Source organism: Myotis daubentonii, chromosome 7, assembly GCF_963259705.1.
Source record: "Myotis daubentonii chromosome 7, mMyoDau2.1, whole genome shotgun sequence".
Lineage (NCBI taxonomy): Eukaryota > Metazoa > Chordata > Mammalia > Chiroptera > Vespertilionidae > Myotis > Myotis daubentonii.
Window position 1 is genome coordinate 77,353,013 of NC_081846.1, and position 25,195 is coordinate 77,378,207.

At 40.6% G+C, this 25,195-nt stretch overlaps 1 protein-coding gene across 17 annotated transcripts in view; it reads right to left on the reverse strand.

Moving 5' to 3' along the window:
• The window catches only part of R3HDM1 (R3H domain containing 1), a 185,841-nt gene that overhangs the window by 130,456 nt on the left and 30,190 nt on the right, over positions 1-25,195 (reverse strand). The window contains exon 1 of one of the 17 annotated variants that reach the window (XM_059704576.1): positions 6,852-6,873. The exons of the other annotated variants lie outside the window; for them this stretch is intronic. The gene's annotated coding sequence lies outside the window, so the exon portion shown is untranslated. Of the gene's footprint in view, positions 1-6,851; positions 6,874-25,195 lie in introns of those variants that run through there. 17 annotated transcript variants of the gene reach the window in all.

Genomic DNA, 25,195 nt, shown 5'->3' on the forward strand with positions numbered 1-25,195 from the left:
TAGATTCCATCTAACTGAAATATAGTATTTGTCTTTCTTTGACTGACTTATTTCACTTAACAAAATACATTACATTCTTTACTAATGTATTATGTGCTAGATTCATAGCATGATAGTATCTGTAGTTTATAGTTCATGAATAAATATGAACATCCTCATGAGCAAATCCCAGTTGCCTTATTAAATCATTCTTGATATCGATAATGAGGATGCATATGCTTTACACAGACTGGCAAGTGGTAGGCCATTTTATATGAAACCTTCAGTCTTTACTGCTATTTTACTTAGATTTTGCTGTGGTGTTCTCTTTGCTTCTTTAAATTCTGTTTCACTTGATTTTTTCCCTCTGTATTGCTAATATAACTAATTTATCTCTGTGTACTTTACCCCATGACTAGCATTTCATTCTTATCACAGGATCACAAGGAAAACCCTAGGAAGTGTTAAGCTCTGTCATCAAAGACTCTTAGCAGAAGTTATGCTGGACTCTTAGCACATTTATCTAACCACCCAAAGGTTCTTGGACAGCTTAATATGTTTCATCAACATGTGAAACTTTATATTCTTTAGCATTTGAGTCAGTAGGTATAACATGACCTATTTCCTTCTATGACAAAAATCTGTTCCCTTTGTAGCATTTTAATTTAGGTTACAATTGATAGAAATTCTGTTTTAGAACTACTAATGTGCCACCCTTCCCTTCCTGAATTGTAAACTACATTCTTTCTAACAAAGGATCACAGCCCTCTTTTAAGAAAGCACCTAGGGATTCAGAAAAACTGGTTAAAAAATGTTTTATTTCTTCTTTTAGTCAGAGAGTATTTCATGGTTAGTAAAAATAGCTTAAAAACAGCTTTGAGGTAGAACAGGTGTCTTTCAATTACCATCACATACCTTTAATTCATACTCTATAAACGGATGTGTGCAAACACTTTTATAGTTAGAAGATACTCCTGCTAAGAATGAGTGAACTCCACTGAGAACCTCATGATCTCTAGAAATTTACACGATACACTATATTCATAGAGTTAACAGATAGAACTTCTCTTTAGAGTACCTAAGGTTCTGTCCAATTTAATTGATTGTCAACTCCCTGTTCCTTGCACAAAATAAATACGGATTCAAATACATTTCAAATGGCTTTCTTTCATTACTTCCTAGCTATGTCCACCACATCAAATTGTTTCAGTGGTTATTAATATTTAATACATTTCTTTGGTTTTCTTTATAATTGTTTCATTGGAGCTCAATGAAACAGTGGGGGCATACAGTCTTCAACTTTTGTTGTAATTCATTTTCCATTTATTAAAAGAAGTTATGGTTTAGTTAGCACTTTGAAAGTACTGTGTACTGCTATTTCTGATGATCTCATATCTATACATATAAAAGTGTCTGCCTGACTGGTCGCTATGACGTGCACTGACCACCAGGGGTCAGACGCTCAACGCAGGAGCTGTTGTGACATGTACTGGCCATTTACAGAGAAACAGCACCGTGGACTTGGCACCCCCAAAGCAACACTCGGCTTTCCCCAAGTGGGACACAGGCCCTGCCACCACCCCAGAGCGACAGCCCACCAAATCACAGCCGACACTGCTGAGACCCCATGGCTCAAATTGTGGCCCACAGCCCAGCCCAGTCTAGAAACATAATGACGTCATGTACCAACACCTGGCTTCCTCTCCCTAGTGCAGGGGTGGGCAAACCCTGGCACGCGTGCCAAACATGGCATGCCAGTAACTTTTGCTGGCACACGAAACCCTCTCTTATAATCTTCCATTTACAATTTTTTTTCTTAATATCGACTTTTTTTTATTTTTCAGATAAATTCAGTGTAGGAGCATCTTAAATAAATAATTTTACATAACAAGTGATCTTAAAGACCATAGACATGGATTGACGAGAGAGGGGAAGAGCAATTTCTATGCCACTGCCTTAACTCTCCCTGCCTTCCTAGATCCGACCGTGTTTTGGTTTCATCCACATACGCTTGTGAATCTTTGTTCTCAGTGATGAATTTTGATAAGTCTCTTAATAGGAGTAGCCTGATGGATGAAAGTAGTAGCTCGTGCATATCTCTGAAGGTCACGAAATATAAACCTGATGTAAAATCTCTGTCATCAGTGATGCAGCAGCAAAAGTCCCACTAATAATATCAAACGGAGTCATAAAGTTTTCTGTCGGACTATCAGTGTACATGTATACATTAAAAAATAAATGTATTTTTCGTCATATACTGTGTTTTTGTCGCTCGAATGAATTTTATTATTTCTTCAAGATTCTTCACATACGTACACCTTAAGAGATATCAAGTAGGCATAACATGTTCTCAAAAAATTAGGGTTGGCATGCAGAAGAATTTTAAGTCAGAGTTTTTGCTGGTTTTGGCACGCACTCACAAAAAGGTTGCCCACCCCTGCCCTAGTGGCCACTAGCCTCCTTGGAGTTTCTTCAGCCCAGGAACCCGACTTGCTTTATAGCCAGGTACAAACATTTCACATTTTAACCAAATATCTGTGAAGCGTTTTCCCATGCCTCATCTCATTTGATTCTCATAGAAGTCCTGGAATAGGTAGATAGGAGACTCAGTGGAATCCTATTTTCTTTTCATTAGCCGGAAAACGGAGATTTAGGAAGTTTAAAAACTTGACCCAACTGAAAAGGAATGGTGGACCTTGAAAATGACTTCAGGTTTTCAAAATGCAGAATATAGTCAAACACTGCTGCAATTAAATATTTTACCCTTTGTTCTCCTTGTGTGATCTATAATAATAATCTGCTTCGTGTTGGTATTTACTGCTGTGTTGCTGACAATTACCTGAAAGAGAAGTTGGGGTGCTTCACTGGGCTGAAAAAGTTTAGCTAAATAAGAAAGCAGGTCTAACTAAGCAAGTTTATCTATCTATCTATCTATCTATCTATCTATCTATAAAGTTCTCACTGGTGCCAATCGCATGCGTGTGTTTCGATCTGTCATCATCAATTGCGAATTTGGTTGACACTTCTATTATAGAGAAAGGGTGAATAGCAATATTAAAATATTTCTTCTAATTCATTTCCTTTCAATGTGCATGAATTCGTGCACCAGGCCTCTAGTTGTCGAATAACATCAGATGTGTGTGGTAATCAGTAATTGTGTATGTTCACACTACAGTGGGGCCTTGACTTACAAGTTTAATTCATTCTGAGACCGAGCCTGTTAAGGAGCTCGTTAAGGAGTTCATTAACTCAAATTACTCTATCAACTCAATGCAAAAAATCGGCCGAGAGACAGCTGGTATCTCAAAAAACTCATTAGTCCGGACACTCGTTAAGTCAAGGCCCCACTGTACTTGAAAAAAGCTGCACATGATTTTTGTGGAAGTACTTGCTGTTGAAGGAGGAAATTATATACCCTTCTAACCAGTGAAAATAAAGGAAAAGGGGAAAGATGTCAAATTGACATAGTAGAATGAGTAAATGTAGCACCCATAGTTGAGTATGCTCACAGACAATTTAGGAGTTTCTTGGTTCTTCAGACTCCTTTATGTGAATTCTAGTTAGCAACTCTTGTTTTTTATTTTATATACTATATACGTTATATATAAAATTAGGGTTGTTAACTTGGATTAATATAAGGAGAACCAAGAACCCTATATATATATATGTGTGTATATGTGTACACATGTACAGCTGGCCTTCTATATCCATGAGCTCTGCCCCTGTGAATTCAACAAACCAAAGACTGAAATTTTTTTTTTTAAGTTATGTTTTTGCTGACTGGACTATGTATTTAGGCCTACAATGACTGCATCTGTAGTGAACATGTAGAGATTTTTTTCTTGTCATTACTTCCTAACAATACGGTATAAAAGTTTTTACATAGCATTTACGTTGTACTAGGTATTATTAGTAATGGAGAGATGATTTAAAGTATATGGGAGCACTCACCATTTCATTAAAGGGATTTGAGCATCCTTGGATTTTTGGTATTTGAGGTGGATCCGGAATCCCCTGCAGATACTGAGGGATGACACTTTTTTTTTTTTTTTTTTTTTACACACTAACTTGCTCTGGTCAAGTGAGAAGCTGGGGCTGGGTTGAGAAATAACTGCGCTTCAGGTTTTTCTCTAGTACAAAGTACATCTATGGAGCTCTAAGTCTTAGAGGAACTTAGATTGAAAAAATAAAAATCATTGTACTAACACTATTAATATTTTATATATATATATATATATATATATATATATATATATATATATATATATATATATATCAGAATGAGGGTCAGGCGGCTATGGAGGTGGAACAAGAAGTTTACAGAGATAATGATATTTTGATTCTATTTCACCCCACCCCATGCCCCACACAATGAGGAGCCTAATTATATAGCAGATAACTATACAAGCATCAAAAGAATGTAGAAGTGAGAAGTACTACATAATTTCAGAGAAGGGAGTTATAGAAAAAATGACTCAGCTCTGAAAATATTTTCATCTTACACATCTTTCTTTGCTTGTTACACATATATAATTTAACAATAAACTTAATTTTCTTCCCTGATAGTTCTATGCTAGTTATCATAAAACCACAGTGCTATTAAGATATACTATGCCTTCGTAAAATGGCTAATTAATCTGCTTTACAAAATAAAATAAAATAAATATGATGACAATTGCTAGGTTTGTGATTATGTAAATAGGTAAGTGCTAAGTTTTTGTTCTTCATATTTAAATACTGAGATATGAGATATATAACACATTGAGGACAACATTTTTAAAATATTAAAAATCTTTAAAAACACACAAGGGACTCACTGTACTATTTTTGCTACTTTCTTTGAATTTACAATTACTTAAAAATAAAAATTTAAAAATTAATGGAAAACATCCAAACATATATCCACTATAACACATTTGGAAAATATAGAATGGTACACATAAAGCCACATTGCTAAAACAAAAACAAAACAACCTGATAAGTTAATAGAAAAATCACTGAAGAGGAAACTAATTCCTTTTAATAATCTAAAACGTGTATCTTTGGAAGATAAAACATTTTAAATGATGATTTCAACATCTGATAATCTCAAGCCACTTATACGGCCTAAAACATGTTTCCAAAAATTAAAGAAATTGAGCAAAGAGTAAAATCTATTCAAAATAAATTTAATTATAAAGTGCAGAATTTAACATAAATTAAAATGCATTCAGTAACTGCTATTAATTAACAAAAAAAATTTAAAGTGCAGATTTGGTTCCAATGAAAACTGAAAATCTGTATGACAATGAAAACTTGGAGAGTGTATGTGAGTAAAGCTTGGACAGGGGAGGTAGGGTAGAAAAGGGAGCAAAATGCCAAGAGAAGAAAGGATGGAGGCATAAAGACTGACAGAAAGAACAGCAGTCAGGGAAACTGAGAGAGACACAAATAGGAACAGTGGAACAGTGAGGTAGGAAGAAAGAGAGGCAAAGAAGAATAAAAGAAGAGAGAGAGAGGAAGAAAGAAGGGGTGGGGAGACAGACGGAGAGAGGGAGAGGGAAAGATGGACTAAGAAATGGAGAGAAGACACAGAGAGAGAAACACGCCCAGAGAAACACTAGCAAAACCGAAAGAAAAGAAATGAAAAAGGTTACAAAAAAGAAAAAAGTGAAATGTGACAAAGGATGAATAAAACCAGCTGTAGATAAGAATGCAGAGTGTGTACTATTTTTTTTTCTTTTGTAGTTCTCAATATAAAATTTAAAAGAATACCTGAAGCTTAAAAAAGAAGTGATGATAAAATTCTCCTGGCATTAGGTTGAAATAATGTATCTGATAAAAGACTCTAATTTTAATAATAGCTATTAATATTTTCATGACCCTAAATTACTTACAGTTGCAAATAAGAAAAAAATAAAAGGAAGAGTGATGATATTCAGCATTGATGAAAGGCCAGTTAGTGATTTTACTGTTATCTCCTTTATAAAAAAGAAAGAGCTATTTTTCAAGCTCAGAATAACTTTCATATGGAGAAGAGGAAGATTGAAAATATCACAGCAATTTTGAATACTGTTAAAATTTTGGCTAATTCAAGGTAAAAAGCAAGGAGAACTTTTAAAATCCTTTCAAAAAGTCAGTTACACATTAATGGACATAGTTACTCAGTATCACCTATATGGTGAGATTCCAGTCTAAAAAAATCACAAAATATCAAAATAAATGTCAAAGTTTTCAGACAGTATGATTAGAAAAATCAGATAGTTCTAGAAAAATGACAGTTGACTAGCATTTGCTCTCTTTTGCAATGTGGTATCGGATTATGCTAAATATAGTAATGACAGATCTAGGTTTTGCTATTATAAGCACTTTAAAAATTATTCTACTCCCCCTCAAAAAAAGGGTAAAAAAATTAACATCAATTTCAAAAGTTGAGGGCTCTTAGTTTCCTAATTCCCAAAAGAAGGCTCTCATCCACATTGTATTTGTTTCACCATGAAAATTTTAAGATTGAAAAAGACGTACACCATGTCTATTTTAAGATGAACTTGAAAGTGAAGTCATTTTCCCAACCGACAATTTGTTCTGCTATATGCAAATACCAATGAGCACACATATAAACCATTCTATCAACAAGGTACAAGGAGTATCACAAATTTTGGGGGTAGGGGAGAAGAAATTTGTACTACAGCTGAGAAGTGGTTCCTATTCCTCATTCTGTCAACCTAAACAAATACATCATTGCAAAAATAAAAAAAAACCTTGGACATGGCAAGGATTTTACCTCATACATGTGCCTTGCAATAATTAAGGTACTACGTGAACATAAATAACTCTTCATATATTTGGTTACCTTTTGCACACATTTATTAAAGGAATTAAGAGTCACATACCTTCATTGTATTGGTATTTGCTTCCTCACACAGAGTAAATGAAAATGTACTTTCCATAGTATCTGTAAACTGATGCTCTGCCCTGCTCCTCCAGAGCTCACCACACACACAGCCGGCTGATTAGGCATTGGGAGAGCTCTGTGAAAGCACTTGCCGAGGACTCAGAGACAATAGAAAGTCAACAGCTGTATGTTGTGATGTCAGTAACACTCTAGCCAGTCACCACCCAGAATATCTGAAATGCATCAGAAGCTATATTGAGCTCTTCATCAGCAATTCACAGAAGCAGTGAGGCAAAAGACCATGAAACTGTAAATGTGCAAAGACTGTCAGGATTTTTGAGATTTCTCGCTATTAAAAATTTGTTGTACACTGATGTTTGACCTCACACTGATGAAAAAAGTTCAAAGAATATTTCCTCTAATTCCCTAAGGAATAAGATGTATAGACTCTAGGCATAGTTAATACATCAGATTTTTATTAACTCTGACACTTTAATATCACTAACAAAAAGCTTAAAAAAAAAATCAAAGACCATCTGCCTACAAAAGCTGACATACCGTGATAGTTTTGCATTTTCAAACTGACTTAATTGTCACAAAGAAAATGTATTAAGAGAATAATTCCTTATTTCTTAATTTGTTTTGCTAAAATGAGCATGCTTATTCTGCTAGGAGCATTACTTCTTTATACCAACAGATGGAGACAGCAATAGAACTGCGATCAGAGGACAATTCTGCTTGTGTCAGATGCTTGTCTATATCAGCTCAAGTGGTGAACTTACAAGAAAAGGAATCAAATGAAACCAAATTTTATAAAACTCAATGTTCAATAACTATGAGGATATAGACAAAATAAAATGAAGGAAAAACCAACTGTGTCTAATGGACAGAACACCGAATAAGCAGATGTGGTTTTTAAAAAAAATTCGAATTGATTTCTGTGATAGCTGGGTAAAGCACATGCCTGTGTTTCCCATTTCATGAAACAAAGATCCCTCTTTCTGTAAGCATATAGGAATGCTGTATAAGGATCCTATCAGACAAGGCTCATACACTACCTGTACTACTATAAGGAAAAATGAATGCCACTAACCAGAAATACTACTTTTCTTTGCCACTAAAAAGTTAAGTAAGTTTTACAGTTTATATAACCCTACAGATCAGCAGTGCCCTATGTACTAGCATAGTAAACAGCAAAGGAAGACACTGACTTTATAACTGGAAAATGACACTGCTTTTTCAAAATAGGCTCTATTTCAACCCTTTAAGTAGACTTTAGTTAACTATATATATAAAAGCCTAAGTGACTGAATGTCCGAACGACCAGTCAACCGATCACTATGATGCACACTGACCACCAGGGGGCAGACACTCAATGTAGGAACTGCCCCCTGGTGGTCAGTGCTCTCCCACAGCCAACCTCCCATGGCAGGCCAACCTCCTGCGGCCCCTCCCCTGCCGGCCAACCTCCAACGTCCCTCTCTGGCCCTGATTATGCACAGGTGGGGTCCTTCAGCCTGGCCTGTGGCCTCTCGCAATCCAGGACCCCTCAGGGGATGTTGGAGAGCCGGTTTCAGCCTGATCCTGCAGGCCAGGCAGAGGGACCCCACTGGTGCACAAATTCGTGCACCGGACCTCTAGTAATATGTATAAATCCACAAAACCTTCCCTGATTATTCAAACAACAAAGATGGTAAGACAACTAGTATCAATGATTCTTGCCTGAGAGGTTTCACAATGAAGTTTATCCAAAGACTTATTTTCCCAGTGTACAATCCTAACTAAGAAAAGAGAAACATGGTAATTAGCATACGACCGCTACCCTTCCCATTGGCTAATCAGGGCGATATGCAAATTAACTGCCAGCCAACATGGCGGCCGGCAGCCAGGCAGCTTGAAACTAACATGAGGCTTGCTTGCTTCAGTGACAGAGGACTGCAACTTCCCCGCCTGCCTTGCCGGCCTCTGAGCCCGCAGTTTAAGAAACATTATACCAAATATAGAAGCTAAACAAAACCCAAGAAACCTGCTTTCAGCGAGCCGGGATCTCAGAGCTGGAGTTATACATTGTTTCGATTATAGAACCGAAACAAACCAGATACCTGCTTTCAGGAGCAGAGGCCTCAGAACTGGAGCCTCAGAGCTAAAGCTGGCCCAGAATAAAAAAAAAAAGAAAAAAAGGAGCGGTTGGGAGCTTCTGTCACCCGCCAGCCTGAAAACAGCCCTCAGCCCCTCACGCAGACTGGCCAGGAACCCCAGTGGGGGCCCCCACCCAGAAGGGTGTGTGACCAGCTGCAAACAGCCATCATCCCCTCACCCAGGCTGGCCAGGCACCCCGGTGGGGACCCCCACCCTGATCCAGGACACCTTTCAGGGCAAACCAGCCAGCCCCACCCATGCACCAGGCCTCTATCCTATATAGTAAAAGGGTAATATGCCTCTCAGCACAGGGATCAGCGGAGCCCCGAGGCCTCCCAGCACCGGGATCAGTGGAGATGAGAGGCCTCCCGGCACCGGGATCAGCGTGACAGGTGGCAGCGCCCAAACCCCCTGATCGCCCTGTGGCTCTGTGTGTGACAGGGGGCGGGGCCACAACCTCCCTATCCGCCCTGCTCTGTTCCTGACAGGGGAATGCACCCCAATCCCCTGATCAGCCCTGCTGTGTGCCTGATAGGCGGGAGCTCCCCAACCCCCTGATCGCCCTGTGGCTTTGTGTGTGATAGGGTGCGGTGCCTCAACCCCCTGATCGGCCCTGCTCTGTGTGTGACAGGGTGCGGCGCCCCAACCCCCCCGCCCCCACAGGCCCTGCTGTGTGTGTGATGGGGTAGAGCCATAACCTCCCCATCGGCCCTGCCCTGAGTGTGAGAGTGGCGGCGCCCCAACCACCTGATTGGCCCTGCTCTGTGGGTGATAGAGGGCGGCGCCCCAACCCCCACACCCCCCCCACGGGCCCTGCTCTGTGTGTGATGGGGTAGAGCCATAACCTCCCCATCGGCCCTGCCCTGAGTGTGACAATGGCTGCGCCCCAACCCCCTGATCGGCCCTGCTCTGTGGGTGATAGAGGGCGGCGCCCCAACCCCCTGATCCGCCCTGCCCTGAGTGTGACAGGGGGCGGTGCCCCAACTCCCCTATCGGCCCTGCTCTGTGCGTGACAGGGGAGAGCTCCCCAACCCCCTGATGGGCCCTGCTCTGTGCGTGACAGGGTATGGAGCCCCAACCCCCCTGATGGACCCTGCTCTGTGCGTGACAGTGGGTGGCACTGCAACCTCCCCATCGACCCTGCCTTGAATGTGACAGGGGGCGGTGCCCCAACCCCCCAATCGGCCCTACCCTGAGTGTGACTGAGGATGGCATCGCAACCTCCCAATCCGCCCTGCTCTGTGCATGACAGGGGGAGGCGCCCCAACTCCCCAATTGCCCCTGCTCTGAGCCCTACCAGGGGCTGCACCTAGGGATTGGGCCTGCCCTCTGCCACCTGGGAGCAGGCCTAAGCCAGCAGGTCGTTATCTCCCGAGGGGTCCCAGACTGCGAGAGGGCACAGGCAGGGCTGAGGGATCCCCCTCCCCCCCGAGTGCACAAATTTTTGTGCACCGGGCCTCTAGTCCTTTATAATGCCATGTACTTTTTTGTACTCATATACTTACTTGCAAGAGGTAAAAATCAAGTACCAGTCTGAGCACCTCAAAAATGAATATCCAAAGCCCTGACTTTCTCAGAAATGGTTCAACTTTTTTATCAAAGAGTACAAATGATATAAACGATTTTTTTCTCAGATAAAATCTTTGTTATTTATGAGAAACATATACTCAAGGAAGCTTTCCTTAAAACGGTAGTAAGAGCTCTTGTTATGAAACACATGGATAAACTAAAATGCAGAATAATGAAGGAATGGACTTTCATTGTTGCAAAAATTAAAGTAAATAGTATTTCTACCAGCTAGAAAGATGAGAATAAATTCACTTGTATACATGGATGACAATATTTCAAATGATTCTATTTTTTGAGTTATAAAAATGGTCAGACCTTATAAATTCAAATAATTCTGAATTAGTAAAAGATAATAATATATTTTAAAATGTAGTTATCGTTATTGTCAAGTAGATGCAGCCATCTACCAGTAATTCTGAAGGGAAAGGGCTTAGCTGTTAATCATGAGCTCTGATAATGAACGCTTAATTTAGGAATAATCTACAAATAGCTAATAAGACACAGAAATGTCAATATTATTTTTGGCTACTACACCATTAATTACATAGGTTAGCTTTAAATGTTCAATGCTAATAGTGAAACAGATTTAGAAGATTTCTTATGAAGTCTTGGAACTGTGCTTAAAACATGCTACCAACGTCAGGTAATAAGAAAAACTTTCAAAGAATAAATCCTCAAAAAGAGAAATAGAATTGAACAGATTAATTTTGTGCTTGCGACCCAAATTTCATACTGTATTTCTTAGAATGCTCAGCAACTTCATCTTCAAAAACAGAAGCACACTGACTCAATTAACACAGTGTTTAACTATAGTTATAAGGTAAAGAGGTAATTCCCAACTGAATTATAGGAGCTGGGGCAACTATGGAAGTAATAACAGAAATTTAATTGTCTAAACCTAATTACTGGCTGCTGATAAACTTTCTAAATTTTGTGATGCCTTAGCTCTTATATGGTTTTTGAAGTACTTGAACTTTATTTGAAGCTTAATTCTCTCACATATTGTCCAAGACATTCTAAATAAGTAGAGCAAATGATTCTCATTACCAAGGGCCATCTTATGGCAACTAATTTTTAAGAAATTTAACATTTTCTTAGAAGTAGAAAATCAGTATTCTGTAACTACTAATGTAGTAACAAATCTGACAAAGATCATGAATAGATGAAAAAAACCTGTTAGAAGAAAGACTGTTATAAAACAAGACATTCTCTACCTTAACCAAATGAGAAAATTTATTATCACTAAAAATATGACAGGCTAACAGTATATGCCTCCTGATCACCTATGCAGTACTCCTCTGAAAATATTTTATTTGAATCTAATAATAAGAAAACAATTTGGTAAATTTATTAGACTGTGGGCCATTGTAGAAGATAGTTATCTTGAATTCTTCAAATATCAATATTATGAAACAAAAAAATAGGCAAAATTATAAAAGACCAGAGAGACAATACAACAATCAACAGTAATAAAAGAGAAAAATGGTAATTGGCGTACGAGCTACCCTTTTCATTGGCTAATCAGGGCTATATGCAAATTAACTGCCAACTAAGATTGGCAGTTAACTGCCAACTAAGATTGGCAGTTAACTGCCAACAAGATGGCGTTTAATTTGCATATGTAGGCACAATGCAGGGAGGCGAAAGGGAAAACAGGAAGAAGCCCCCTGCCACTGACAGTGATCGGAAACCCAGGGGGGAGCTAAGAGCTGGGGGGCAGGGCAAAGGCGGCCCTGGGGCCGCCTTTGCCCTGTCCCCCAGCCATGATCGGAGAATCAGGCGCCTTTGCCGCCCTGGCCAGTGATAGCAGGAAGTAGGGGTGGAGCCAGCGATGGGAGCTGGACACGGTCGAAGCTGGCAGTCCCGGGAGCTAGGGGCCCCTTGCCTGGGCCTAAAGCGGAGCCCACGATCGCGGGGCCGCTGCAGCTGCGGGTTCCCGCTGCCCGGGCCGGACGCCTCAGCCAGAGGCGTCCTGCAGGGGCAGGGGCGGAGCCTGCGCGATCGCGGCGCCCCCCGCTGCCACTGCAGGTCCCTGCTGCCCGGGCCGGACGCCTAGGCCAGAGGCGTCAGGCCTGGGCAAGGGGCCGATCCTGCGATTGGAGGGTGATGGGGGTCAACGCCTGAGGGCTCCCAGTATGTGAGAAGGGGCAGGCTGGGCTGAGGGACACTCCCCCCCACACACACCCAGTGCACGAATTTCGTGCACCGGGCCCCTAGTCCTATATAATAAAGAGGTAATATGCAAATTGACTGTCACACCCTCGCATAAGACGGCCACCCCCATGTGGGCACAAGATGGCCACCACAAGATGGCCGGCAGGGGAAGGAGGGCAGTTAGGGGCGACCGGCTGGCAGGGGGGGCAGTTGGGGGCGACCAGGCCTGCACGGGAGGGCAGTTGGGGGCAACTGGGCCAGCAGGGGAGTGGTTAGGGGTGATCAGGCTGGCAGGTAGGCGAGCAATTGGGAGCCAGCAGTCCCAGATTGTGAGAGGGATCCCAGATTGGAGAGGGTGCAGGCCGAGTTGAGGGACCCCCCCCCCCCAGTGCATGAATTCCATGCACTGGGCCTCTAGTATATATTATATTTGACCAGATTCTGTTTTTGTAAAAAAACTATGAATGATATTTAGAACAAGTGGGCAGTACAGATATGATCAGTATATTAGATGATAATATTTCATCAATGTGAAATTCTGGGGGTGTGATAAAAATACCTGGAAGAGGAGAGGAGACGAGAGGGGGAGAGAGAGAGAGAAAAAAAAGAGACACACACACACACACACACACCCCAAATGGGAAAAATGTTAAGAAGTGGTAAAGCCAGAGGCTGATGATCATTATATTATCCTTAAACGCTTTTGTACAAACTTTACTAGCACTTCTTAAATTTTCCTCTTATATTTATTGTAGCAATTTTTATATATTAAAAGTTTAATACATCTTTTAAACTGTACTTTTTAAGAATTTTTAATAATGTTATCTATTAGTATAATATACTAATTATATCTATTAGTATAATATACAATATTCTCCTTTTGAAAACTCAGTAATGTGAAGTAAAAATATCGTTTTTAAAATTGTATTTTATTTTTCCCATCACCATTTATCCCCTCTATGCCCTTTTCCACTTACACCGCCCAACCCCACCATCAAAACACTGTTGTCCATGTACATGAGTTCTCTTTTTTCTTTATTGCTCAAACCCCTACCTCCCCCCACCACAATCCCCTCGACCAAAGCTATCTGCCTACTGTCTATGAGTCTGTCTAAAAAAATACCACATTTTGAAGCATAAAAAATAGTCTACAGGGGTCATTATCCTGCTAAGGGAGGATTCTTTCCACCATCACCCTCATCCACTCCTTGTTTTGAGTAAGTCTCCCCAGATGGTATTCTCTGTGAGAGACATATGGCAATAGACAGGGAATACAAGATAACCAAGGCATCTGGACCCTGGTAATTTCCTCATTCCCATGAAATTTTGCTACTTTCAATGAATATAAAATTACAATAACATAAAAGGAGGTAATTAATTTCCTCTGGTCTATTTTTACCTTTCAGCCAGAATAGTTCACTTAACATGTTAAGCGCCAAGACTGTGTTGTCTTCATTTCAGTTTATCTCACGATACCCGATTTCACCGATACGCTGGTGGCACCAGTGACTGACCAGTCCAGACGGAAAGTATAGTGTCAGTCACTGGTGACTGACATAGCACTTAACGTGTTAATAAAAACACATTTCTAATAACTGTCGATAAATAATAAAAGTACAAAAACCCTGAGTTGGCTTGGTCAACATACTTTTTTTATTATACATCTTTAGTAAAATGCTTTGATTTATGAAATAACCAATAGTAATTTTACACTTGCAATGGAACTCAAAACTCCTTTATAGTTCAGGAAAGTAAAGCTCAGAAGTGAAATGACATGATGACTACCTTACAATAAACTGAACAGCAGTCTTAACATAAACTAATCAGATTCTATAACAGGTTTCTATCACATATTACTTGGACATGGCCCAACATTAACCTGGCCTAACCTGTTGACTTGTTTGCTCTTATTAGATCTGATAAATTGCAAAGGTAGCCTATATAATAAAGAGCTAATATGCTAATGGTCGTGAAGCCCTCATGCCGTAAAGACCGTTCAGCAGGAGGCTGCGTGTGTGGCGGGGAGGAGCCTCTGCGCTGCTCTGGAGATGGGGTGGGAGAGGTGCTTCCGTGTTGCTCTGGAAACGGGGCGGAAGCGGGGAGGCACCCGGAGGAGGCAAGACCATCCCGTGGCAGGGAGGGCGGAGGTGAGAGCCTGTAGCGCCCTCCTCACCAGTCCTTCGCCACCCACCTGCCAGGGGAAGGAGTGCAGCACGTGTGTCGCCAGGAAGCAGCGCTCGAAACTCTGCAGCAGGTGCGAGGCTTCCATGCTCTCCTCTGGCACCATGATGTGGTGGATCCGCCGCATTGCTCTGCAGATGAGCCTGAAGGAGGGAGGTGCCCAGAGGCAGGACCAGCCCAAGGTGACTCATGGGACTGAGGGCGGGGCTTGAAGCAGCCAGAGAAGGCCAAAGGGGTCGGAGGCGGGGTCAGGTGTGCTCAAGCTCTGGATGGAGAGGTTAGGGTGTCAAGGTGGGGCGGCAAGTGGGGCTGCGCAATTTCAAGCGCTGGGCCTCTAGTATAATATAAACATGAAGGAATTATGTCTCTCACAGCATGGATTACTTTCATCTTGAGAACCATGAAGTTCATTCCTGGACTGCTTTTTCCTGTGTCCTGTCATAATGAGTCTCCAACTGTTTTATTACTTACTAGAGGCCTGGTGCACAAAATTCGGGCACAGGTAGGGTCCCTAGGCCTGGCCGGTGATCAGGGCTGATCAGGGCTTTCAGGCTGCCAGCTGGGGCCTCCCTTCATTCTGCGCTGCCCCCTGGTGGTCAATGCACGTCATAGTGAGTGATTGAACTACCGGTCTTTCCGTCAAACTTCCAAGGGGACACTTTGCATATTAGGCTTTTATATATATAGAAGATATTTAGATGTCATGTAGCATTTTTAATGTAATTTGCACCTGATTATTTTCTCTCCTGAAGTGGAAATATTCATGACTTAAGTGCTTCCTGCCCAAGAAATACAAATGTGCAGTTAGAGTAAAAAAACAAACAAAATAAAACAGTGCTTTGGTAGTGATCACCTAAGATTAATGTCAATACACTCATTTCTGCCCTAACCGGTTTGGTTCAGTGGATAGAGCGTCAGCCTGCGGATTCAAGGGTCCCAGGTTTGATTCCGGTCAAGGGCATGTACCTTGGTTGCGGGCACATCCCTAGTAGGGAGTGTGCAGGAGGCAGCTGATCGATGCTTCTCTCTCATCGATGTTTCTAACTCTCTATCCCTCTCCCTTCCTCTCTGTAAAAAAAAATCAATAAAATATATTAAAATAAAACCACAATAAACAAGTAAATCACTTATTTGAAAAGGGGAAGGTCTTTAAAAAAATACACTCATTTCTTTCCTACTTATGTCACAAAAAATGTAGCATATGTAGTATGCCAGGTAGCAAACAGTTTGCAAAATATTAATTTAATTAGTCCTCATGACAATAACCTTAAAAGATACTGTCATTCCTATTTTGAAGGTGAAAAGACAGAGGTACAAATAGATCAAGTGACTTATTCATGTAATGATAGCATTAATGCCAAGGAAGGGTAAGTTTTTATAATGAGGCTGAAGACATGAGTAGGAGCAAAACAGAAAAGGCCTTGTGAATGGAGTTTAAGGCCTGTAACTTTTCCTGAGACTATGGAGACAATAAAGATAATCTGGTTAGTTAAATAGTTGAACATTTTTTTCACTTAGGGAGGGACAAATAAATGGATGAGCTAAGGGAGAGTATATACAGAGATTAAGTAAGGAGTTGAAGGTGGACTCCTGGGGAATAAAAAAATTCTATTTAGACCGTTATAATGCTATAACAAAAACAGCAATAACAATACATGGGTCTTGTGAATCTATATGCACCCTTAGTTCAACTAGTAAGAGTTCCAATAGTAAAGATTATTGTATTATCAAAACCTATCTGGTTTCTCCATTTAGGTAACAAGAGTTCAGGTATCAAGAGATACCTGTATCTTAAACCCAAACCTATTTTTAAAAACTGATTTGGAAATAATTTTAGACTTAGAGAATAGCAGAGTACTGTACACTTCATTCACCTTTCCTAATGATAATGATAAAATTTTACTTTGATAAACTTGGCTAAGGTGGTGTCTACCATGTTTTTCCTATAGTTACTATTTTTTTCCTTTGTAACTAATAAGTATCTTGTGAGGAGAAAATATTGTTTCTCATAATTTCACTAATTTTAGCATCCACTGATAGTTCTTTATGCAATAATTATTACAGTGCTGTTTGCCTAAAGGTGATTTTAATTTCCCTCTTCTATATTAATCAGAATTCCATTGTAAGAAAGTGCTGTCCCTACTCCCCATTTATTTATGTATTTATTTATATGCATGAGTGTCTGGATACATATTTTATTCTGTGTATTATAATCCAATACTTTCATTTTAAAAATTACATTCTGGTACTACACGATATTCCAGGTTCATCTTGTATTTTCCTTACCCCAGCCTCAGACTCAACCATTTCAGTAAGGATCCATGGTTCCTTTCTCTGGAGAATATTTAGAGAAGATCCTGGCCCGCATATGCTCACTATGACTAGGGTCTCACTGATCTTGGCCTCTCTCAGGACAGAAGTAGGACATACACCTTCACACATCTGTATTTATGAATTTGCATATATAAGAAAACATGGGTTCATATGGATATCTCTAACTCCAGTCAAAGAAAACAGGGTTCATTCTAGCCTATTCCTTTCTTTATCTGTAACTGCTTACCCAACAGCAAGAAATCACCCATTCATTATCTATAATATACTAGTATTCATTTACTCGTTCAATCTTAGTATACACAAAAGATCGTTTCAGAATTTCTAACTAATACCTCTGTGAGAAACACATTTATTACATACAGTACAATATTTGCTCTTTTTGCCTTTAACCTTAGAGTACATAATTAAAACACTGTTTTCCAAAGTAACTTAGTTCCCTTTCTTCCCCACTCAAATTAATGTGATATTTACTTGTAATACAGATTCATTTGTTAACTGTTTTTTATTCAATTTTGGACTACCTCCCCACCTATACCCCAAACACATATTCATACTGATTTTTATTTATTTTTGGTGGGTATGTGATAAATTGCCAGAGTTCTAAAAGTCAGAGAGCTATACAAAAAAGTACAGTTGGAGAAGTGTTGCTCTCCTCTCATCCCTAGTATCTCCTTTTCATTATCTCCAATCTTTCTACCCCTTTCTACCCATTCCCTGTAGGAAACAAATTTCATTAGTTTCTGGTTTATTATTCCTGTATTTCATTTACATAAATAAGCAGTTACATGTGTATACATCTCTCTTCTTAGATGAAGACTAGCATGCTAGACACTCTTGTTTTACTTAATTGTACCATAACAGTTGAGATTTTCCTCAATCTTTCTTACAACTGCATAGTACTCTGTTGTGTGGCTGTACCACAATTTATTTATTCTCCGGTATGGGCATTTCAATATTTTGCAATTACACTCTTAAAATGAATACATTTGTGATATGGAAGGATGTTTTTAGAGAAGATTCCTAAAAGTGCGATTGTTGGGTCAAAAGTGCATATGTAGATTTATTAGGTACTAGAGGCCCGGTGCACGAAATTCATGCACAGATGCGATTCCTAGGCCTGGCCAGCGATCAAAGCACGATCATCTGTCATGGAATGACAGGTCCCAGCTAACCTCTGGGCCCTGGGCAGCACTTGAGCCCCTGGGCCCCCATGCACCCCCCCCCACCCACCCGCCTGAGTCACGGTGCCTAAGTCCCCACGCGGAGATGCGGTGAGCATGGCTGGATGCCATGGGCCAGGGCACAGTGTGGGCCTCTGGGCCACCCAGCGGCGCTGCACAGAAGCTGGGTGGGCAGCACGCTCTCTCCCGGCCAGCCTCGCAGACTGGCTCCTACGCAAATCCACGGGGAGCCTGACTGGTCTCTGCGGTCCGGGCTTACCCAGAAGAGGCTGAGAGGGTGAGAGGTGGGCTCCTTGTGGGTGCCCGGCACCTGGGCACAGGGATTTCCCGGGTGCGTGAGCTTTAGCATCCTGGGGAAGGATAGCAGGGGGAGTGAGAGCGAACTTGGTGGACACCCTGCATTCTCACCACACCTCCATCCTCATCACCCCTGCCCCTAGGTAGCCAGAGAGGTCGCGTTTCGCTGACGCCAGCCATGTTCTGCACTACCTCCTGGTGGTCGGTGCATGTCATAGCGAGTGGTTGAACTCCCAGTCTCCCGATTGCCAGAGGAGACAATTTGCATTATTAGGTTTTTATTATGTAGTATTGCCAATTGCCCTCAAGAAGAAGGCCTATACCAGTTTGTACTTCCACTAACAGTGTGTAATAAAGGGTGCATACTTCCCACAGTCTTTTTTACCAATCTGATAAAAAATGTTATCACAAGGCTGTTTTAAATTGTATTTTCCTAATTTTGAGAGTTTTTTGTTTTGTTTTTAAAGGTTGTATTTATATTATTTGTGAGTTGTCCATTTATATCTTTCCCTCATTTTTCTATCATGTTTTGGCCTTCTATCTCTCTTCTGTCCTTTAATTAACACATTTCGAACCGTATAGAAATCTCTAAGACTTACGCCAGGGGCCGCACGTTTTTGGGCAAACTGCACGTTATTTAAATCATCATAACTACAGATCATAATGCACTTTAGGTGTTGTTTTTCAATAATTATAACATTTTTATTTACAAAAACAATTAAACAATTAAAATTCCTAGTACTTTTTTAACATATGGTACTGCATAAAACATTTTCCTCTATGAAGAGGGACCAAACAAAATTTACATAAGTATCTAGATTCGCTCCTTTTTCCATGTGTGGCACAAACTCTGCAGGCTCTCGTAGGAAATTTTTTCTTTCCACTCGCTGGAATCCACATAGGTTCATGCTGCTTCATATCACCTGACAACCTTTTGGGTGGATCTTTACGAGGTGCTCTCCTTGCATCCCCTGGGGAAGGGCTGGACAGGAAGTCAGGCCTGACTAGAGTGGTGGGTGGTCTGGACCTGGGCCTGACTTCCGCCCTAGGCCCCCACTGCCTCCCTGCCTGTGTCTGTTCTGGGGCCACCTGAGCCGCCACGCAGGCTTGGGCAAGCCCCCCGTCTCTGTCTCTACTCTAGGCCTCATTTGCATGTGCAACCTCTTCCTGACTGGTCATGACTGTTATGGAGTCCCAGCCTAATTTGCATATCTATATCTATATCTATATCTATATCTATATCTATATCTATATCTAGACTAGAGGCCCGGTACATGAAATTCGTGCAAGGGGCTTGGCTCCACACAGCCATGGCTGCCTCAGGCCCTCAGCCCTGGCTTCGTCTGGAAGGTTGTCCAGACAGTTGTTCTGCTGTTTGGTCTAATCCTATCTAATAATAGACAAACATGGTAATTCATCGTACCTCCGACACGCTTCCCATTGGCTAATCAGGGCGATATGCAAATTAACTGCCAACAAGATGGTGGCCAGCAGCCAGGCAGCTGAAGCGAAAGAAGGCTGGTTTGCTCCAGTGATGGAGGAAGCCAAGGTTCCCCGACTGCCGCTGCCGGCCTCTGAGCTGCACTCTAAGAAATAATGTTGCAATTATAGAAGCTAAACAAACCCCAGAAACCTGTTTTCAGCCAGCCGGGCCTCAGAGCTGGAGCTGCAACAGTGTTTCAATTATAGAAGCCAAACAAACCCAGATACCTGCTTTCAGCAGCCGAGGTCTCAGAGCTGGAGCCGAGCCTCAGAGCTAAAGCCGGCTCTCAGTTCCAGTGACAGCCATAGAAGGTAAATAAATCCCAGAATTTAAAAAAAAAAAAAAAAAAAAGGAGAGGTTGGGAGCTTCAGTCACCCGCCAGCCTGAAAACAGCCCTCAGCCCCTCACCCAGACTGGCCAGGCACCCCAGTGGGGACCCCCACCCTGAAGGGGGTGTGACCAGCTGCAAACAGCCATCATCCCCTCATCCAAGCTGGCCAGGCACCCAAGCGGGACACCCACCCTGATCCGGGACACCCTTCAGGGCAAATCAGCCGGTCCCCACCCGTGCACCAGGCCTCTATCCTATATAGTAAAAGGGTAATATGTAAACTGACCCTAAGAGCAGAACAACTGGGAATGACTGACTACTATGACACACACTGACCACCAGGGGGCAGATGCTCAATGCAGGAGCTGCCCTCTGGTGGTCAGGGCACTCTCACATGGGAGGAGCTCTGCTCAGCCACAAGACAAGCTGATGGCTGCCAGTACAGCGGTGGTGGTGGGAGCATCTCTTGCCTCCTCAGCAGCGCTAAGGATGTCCGACTGCAGTTTAGGCCTGCTCCCCGCTGGCAAGTGGACATCCCCTGAGGGCTGCCGGGCTGCCAGAGGGATGTCTGATTGCCATCTTAGGCCCAATCTCCCCGGGGAACAGGCCTAAGCCAGCAAGTGGTAATCCCCTGAGGGGTCCCAGACTGCAAGAGGGCACAGGCCGGGCTGAGGGACCCCACCTCCTCCCCCCCCGTCCCCGAGTGCACAAATTTTTGTGCACTGGGCCTCTAGTTAATATATAAGCTCTTTATTATATAGGATAATATTCCATTGTATGTATACACACATTTGGTTTATTCACTTATTAGCTGATAGACACTTGGGTTGTTTTCACTTTTGGGCTATTAAAAATAATACTATGAACATATGTGCATAGATTTTAATGTTTAGTTTACTCTTGTGCAAGATGTAGATCTTATTGTATCTCTTTCCTGGCACCATTTACTAAAAAATCCACCTCTATCTCAGTGATTTGAAATGCCACCTTTACCTTGTTTTCTTTCTGGGCTTTCTATTCCACTGCTCTATTGTTTATTCATGTGTCAAAAGGACATGGTTTTAATTGTAGGAGTTTTATAGTACTGTTGTTCCCTCTTATCCAAAGTTCCACTTTCTGTTACTCATGGACAAATGTGGCCCCACAAATATTTAAATAAACAATTCAGAAGTTTTAAATCACGTGTAGTTCTGGGTAGCGCGATAAAATCTCACATTGTACAACTCTCTCCTGCCCAGCATATCCACACTGTATGCACAGTATAGTAAGATATTTTGAGAGACCACATTCACATAACTTTGAGTACAGTATATTGTCATAATTGTCCTGTATTACTAGTTATTGTTACTTCATACTGTGCCTTATAAATTAAACTTTGTAAGTATGTATGTATAGGGAAAAGCATAGTATATATAGGGTTTGGTATTATCTGTGGTTTCAGGTATTCATTGGGGGGAGGGGTATGTGATTTGGAGTGTATCCCCCATAGATAAGGGGAGACTACTATAAATGTTTTAATGTTTGGTACGGGTAGTGCCACTTGTAAGTTTTCTTTTTATAGTTTCTTCTTGGCTATAGTTGTATGTTTGTTCTTTCATTTAACTTAGTATCAACCTATCTGACTTCATTAAAATTTTTTTGGTATTTTCACTGGATTGCATTAAATTCAAGATGATTTGACAGCTTTATAATGTCAAATATACTATTCAAGTCTACCTATATAACTTTCAAAACTTAAAAAAAAAGTTTTTTATTGATTTCAGAGATGAAGGGAGAGGGACAGCGAGAAACATCAATGATAAGAGAGAATCATTAATGGGCTGTCTCCCTATTAGGGATTGAGCCCACAACCTGACCAGAATCGGATGGTGATCTCCAGGTTCATAGGTCGAGGCTCAACCACTGATCCACGGTGGCTTGGCTGACTTTCAAAACTCTAAAAAAATTATCCTTGTACAGGTTTTGTACATTTCTTTTTAAGTTTATCCCTAAGCATTTAATCTTTCTTGTTACTGTGGTAAATGAGATTTTTACTACCATTATGACTACTAACTGGTAATTGTTTGTGTATAAGAGGCTATTAATTTTTCTAAGTTAATTTTATATCCTGCTACCTTACTGATTTGTTTTAATTGTCTATATTAATTTTACAAGTGATCCTCTAGGATTTTCTAGCTATAATAGAATATAATTTACAAATAGAGAGTTTTACTCATTTTCATGCCTCTAACTGATTTATTAAATTGTATTCGTTGATACCTCTATTATAATGTTCAGTATTGGTGTATTCTGCAGTAAACAAAAACTTGCCTTGTTTTTGTTTACTGTAGAAATATTTCCAGTTTTCCCCATTTTATAAGCTTTCTGGCTTTAGGACTAAAATTTAGATTTTAAAAAGTATTTTTAAAACATATCCTATAATTTCCATTTTCCTGAGTGTGCACATGTGTCTATTTTATTTTTATCATTAATGGGTGAAGTGTTTTTGAAGGCTTTTTCAGTGTCATAGAGATAAATTATTTTCCTTCCCAAATCTATTAATATGGAATATGATGTTAGTGGGTATCCTATATTGAACCATCTCTGCATTCCTGGAATAAATCTCAAATGGTCAAGATTCATTACTTAATAATAACAATGAGGTTATTTTACTTATTTTTTTGTATCAATATTTACAAGGGGTATTGGTTTATAGTTGCTTATTTTGTACTTATCAGGTTTAAGTATCAATACTATATTTGCTTCATATAAGGAATCAGGAATCTTTATCATTTTCAATGCTCCAGAATAATTTATATAACAATGGAACTATCTGGTCTTTGAAGGTTTGGTAGAATTCCTCTGTGAAACCATTTGACCTTTTAGTGGATGCTTTTTAGTGGGTTAATTTATTAATAACATTTTTTCTTCTATGAAAATTAGTCTGTTTAATTTTGACAACCTACATTTTCCCAGGAAATTATTCATCTAGATTTTCAAATTAATTGCTTGTATGGTCTGCTAACAGCCTTTTGTGATTTTTTAAAATAAAATTGTTTTCAATGGTTATTTTCACCCTCATCATGCATATTTTGTTATTCCTTTATATCAGTGGTTGGCAAACTGCGGCTCGCGAACCACATGCGGCTCTTTGGCCCCTTCAGTGTGGCTCTTCCACAAAATACAAACTTCTGCACATGGGCCTCGAAGTTTCAATCGCACTGTACGTGCACGCCCGCACATGGTATTTTGTGGAAGAGCCACACTAAAGGGGCCAAAGAGCCGCATGTGGCTCGCGAGCCGCAGTTTGCTGACGATGGCTTTATATGATCAAGTTAGCTAGTCATCTATTTTGATAATTAAATTCAAAATATAGCTTAATTTGGTCTACTATTTTTCTAATCTCTACCTCATTAATTTCTACTCTTATTATTTGCTTTCTTGTGCTCTCTTTAGGTTTACTTTGTTGCTGTTTTTCCAGCTTTTGTTTTGAGCTGGAAATTTAATTCACTTATTTTCATTTTTACAGATAAATGTGTTAAAGGCCATGAATTTTCATCTGATTGGGATGTTTTACAAATTCCTATTTTAATGGTGCCCTCTTCTGTCAATATTGCGAAGTCCAGATATGCCAGCCAATTATTTTGTTCTGGGATAAGTTGATTATGAGTTCTGCAATTTTGTGGCTCTCTGTTTTGTTGAATTCTCAATAATCCTCTTTTTAACCACCCAACTGCCAAAGGGTGCTTCTGTCTTCCTTATGTTCCCTTTTGTCTCCCCTAGAAGCTATACATTTTGAAGGCTGCTGCTTCAAGTTGTATTTTTAATTCCCTTTCCTAGAGCCCTTACTCCACTTTGGATCTTTTTTTCTTTTAAGTTTCATATAATGATTTTAGAGAGGCAGAGAGAAGCGGAGAGGGAGAGGGAGAAGGAAAGGGAGAGGAAAAGGGAGAGGAAGAGGGAGAGGGAGAAGGAGGGGGGGGAGAGGGGGGGGGGAGAGAGAGAGAGAGAGAGAGAGAGAGAGAGAGAGAGAGAGAGAGAAATATCGATTTGTTATTCCAGTTATTTATGCATTCACTGGTCGATTCTCATATGTGCCCTGACCAGGATAGAACATGCAATCTTAGAGTATTGGGACAATGCTATATACTTAGGAGTTAAATTGTTGGGTCAAAATGGCAACTCTGTATTTTCCTAAGTGGCTCTACAATTTTATATTCCAACAAGCAGTGTAGAAGGGTTCCAATTTCTCTACATCCCAGCCAAAATTTATTATCTGTCTTTTAAATTACAGCCATCCTTGTAGGTATGAAGTGGTATCTCACTGTGGTTTTGATTTGAATTTCCCTTTACGGCTAACGATGCTGAGTATCTCTTCATGGTTTGAGCGTGTGCATGCGTGCGTGCGTGCGTGTGCGCACACACACACACACACACATTATATATATGTTTTCTTTGGAAAAATGTCTATTCAGATCATTTGCCCATTTTAAAATTAGGTTATATATCTTTATTATAAAGAGTTTTAAGAGTTATTTATGTATTGTCTGACTGACAGTCCCTCATCAGGTAAATACAGTGTGGGGCAAAAGTAGGATTATAGTTCTGAGTATACAAAATAGTTTATTCTTGTACTATTATTTATTAGTTATTATATTTTCCATGAGAAAAACTGTAAACTTATTTTTGCCCCA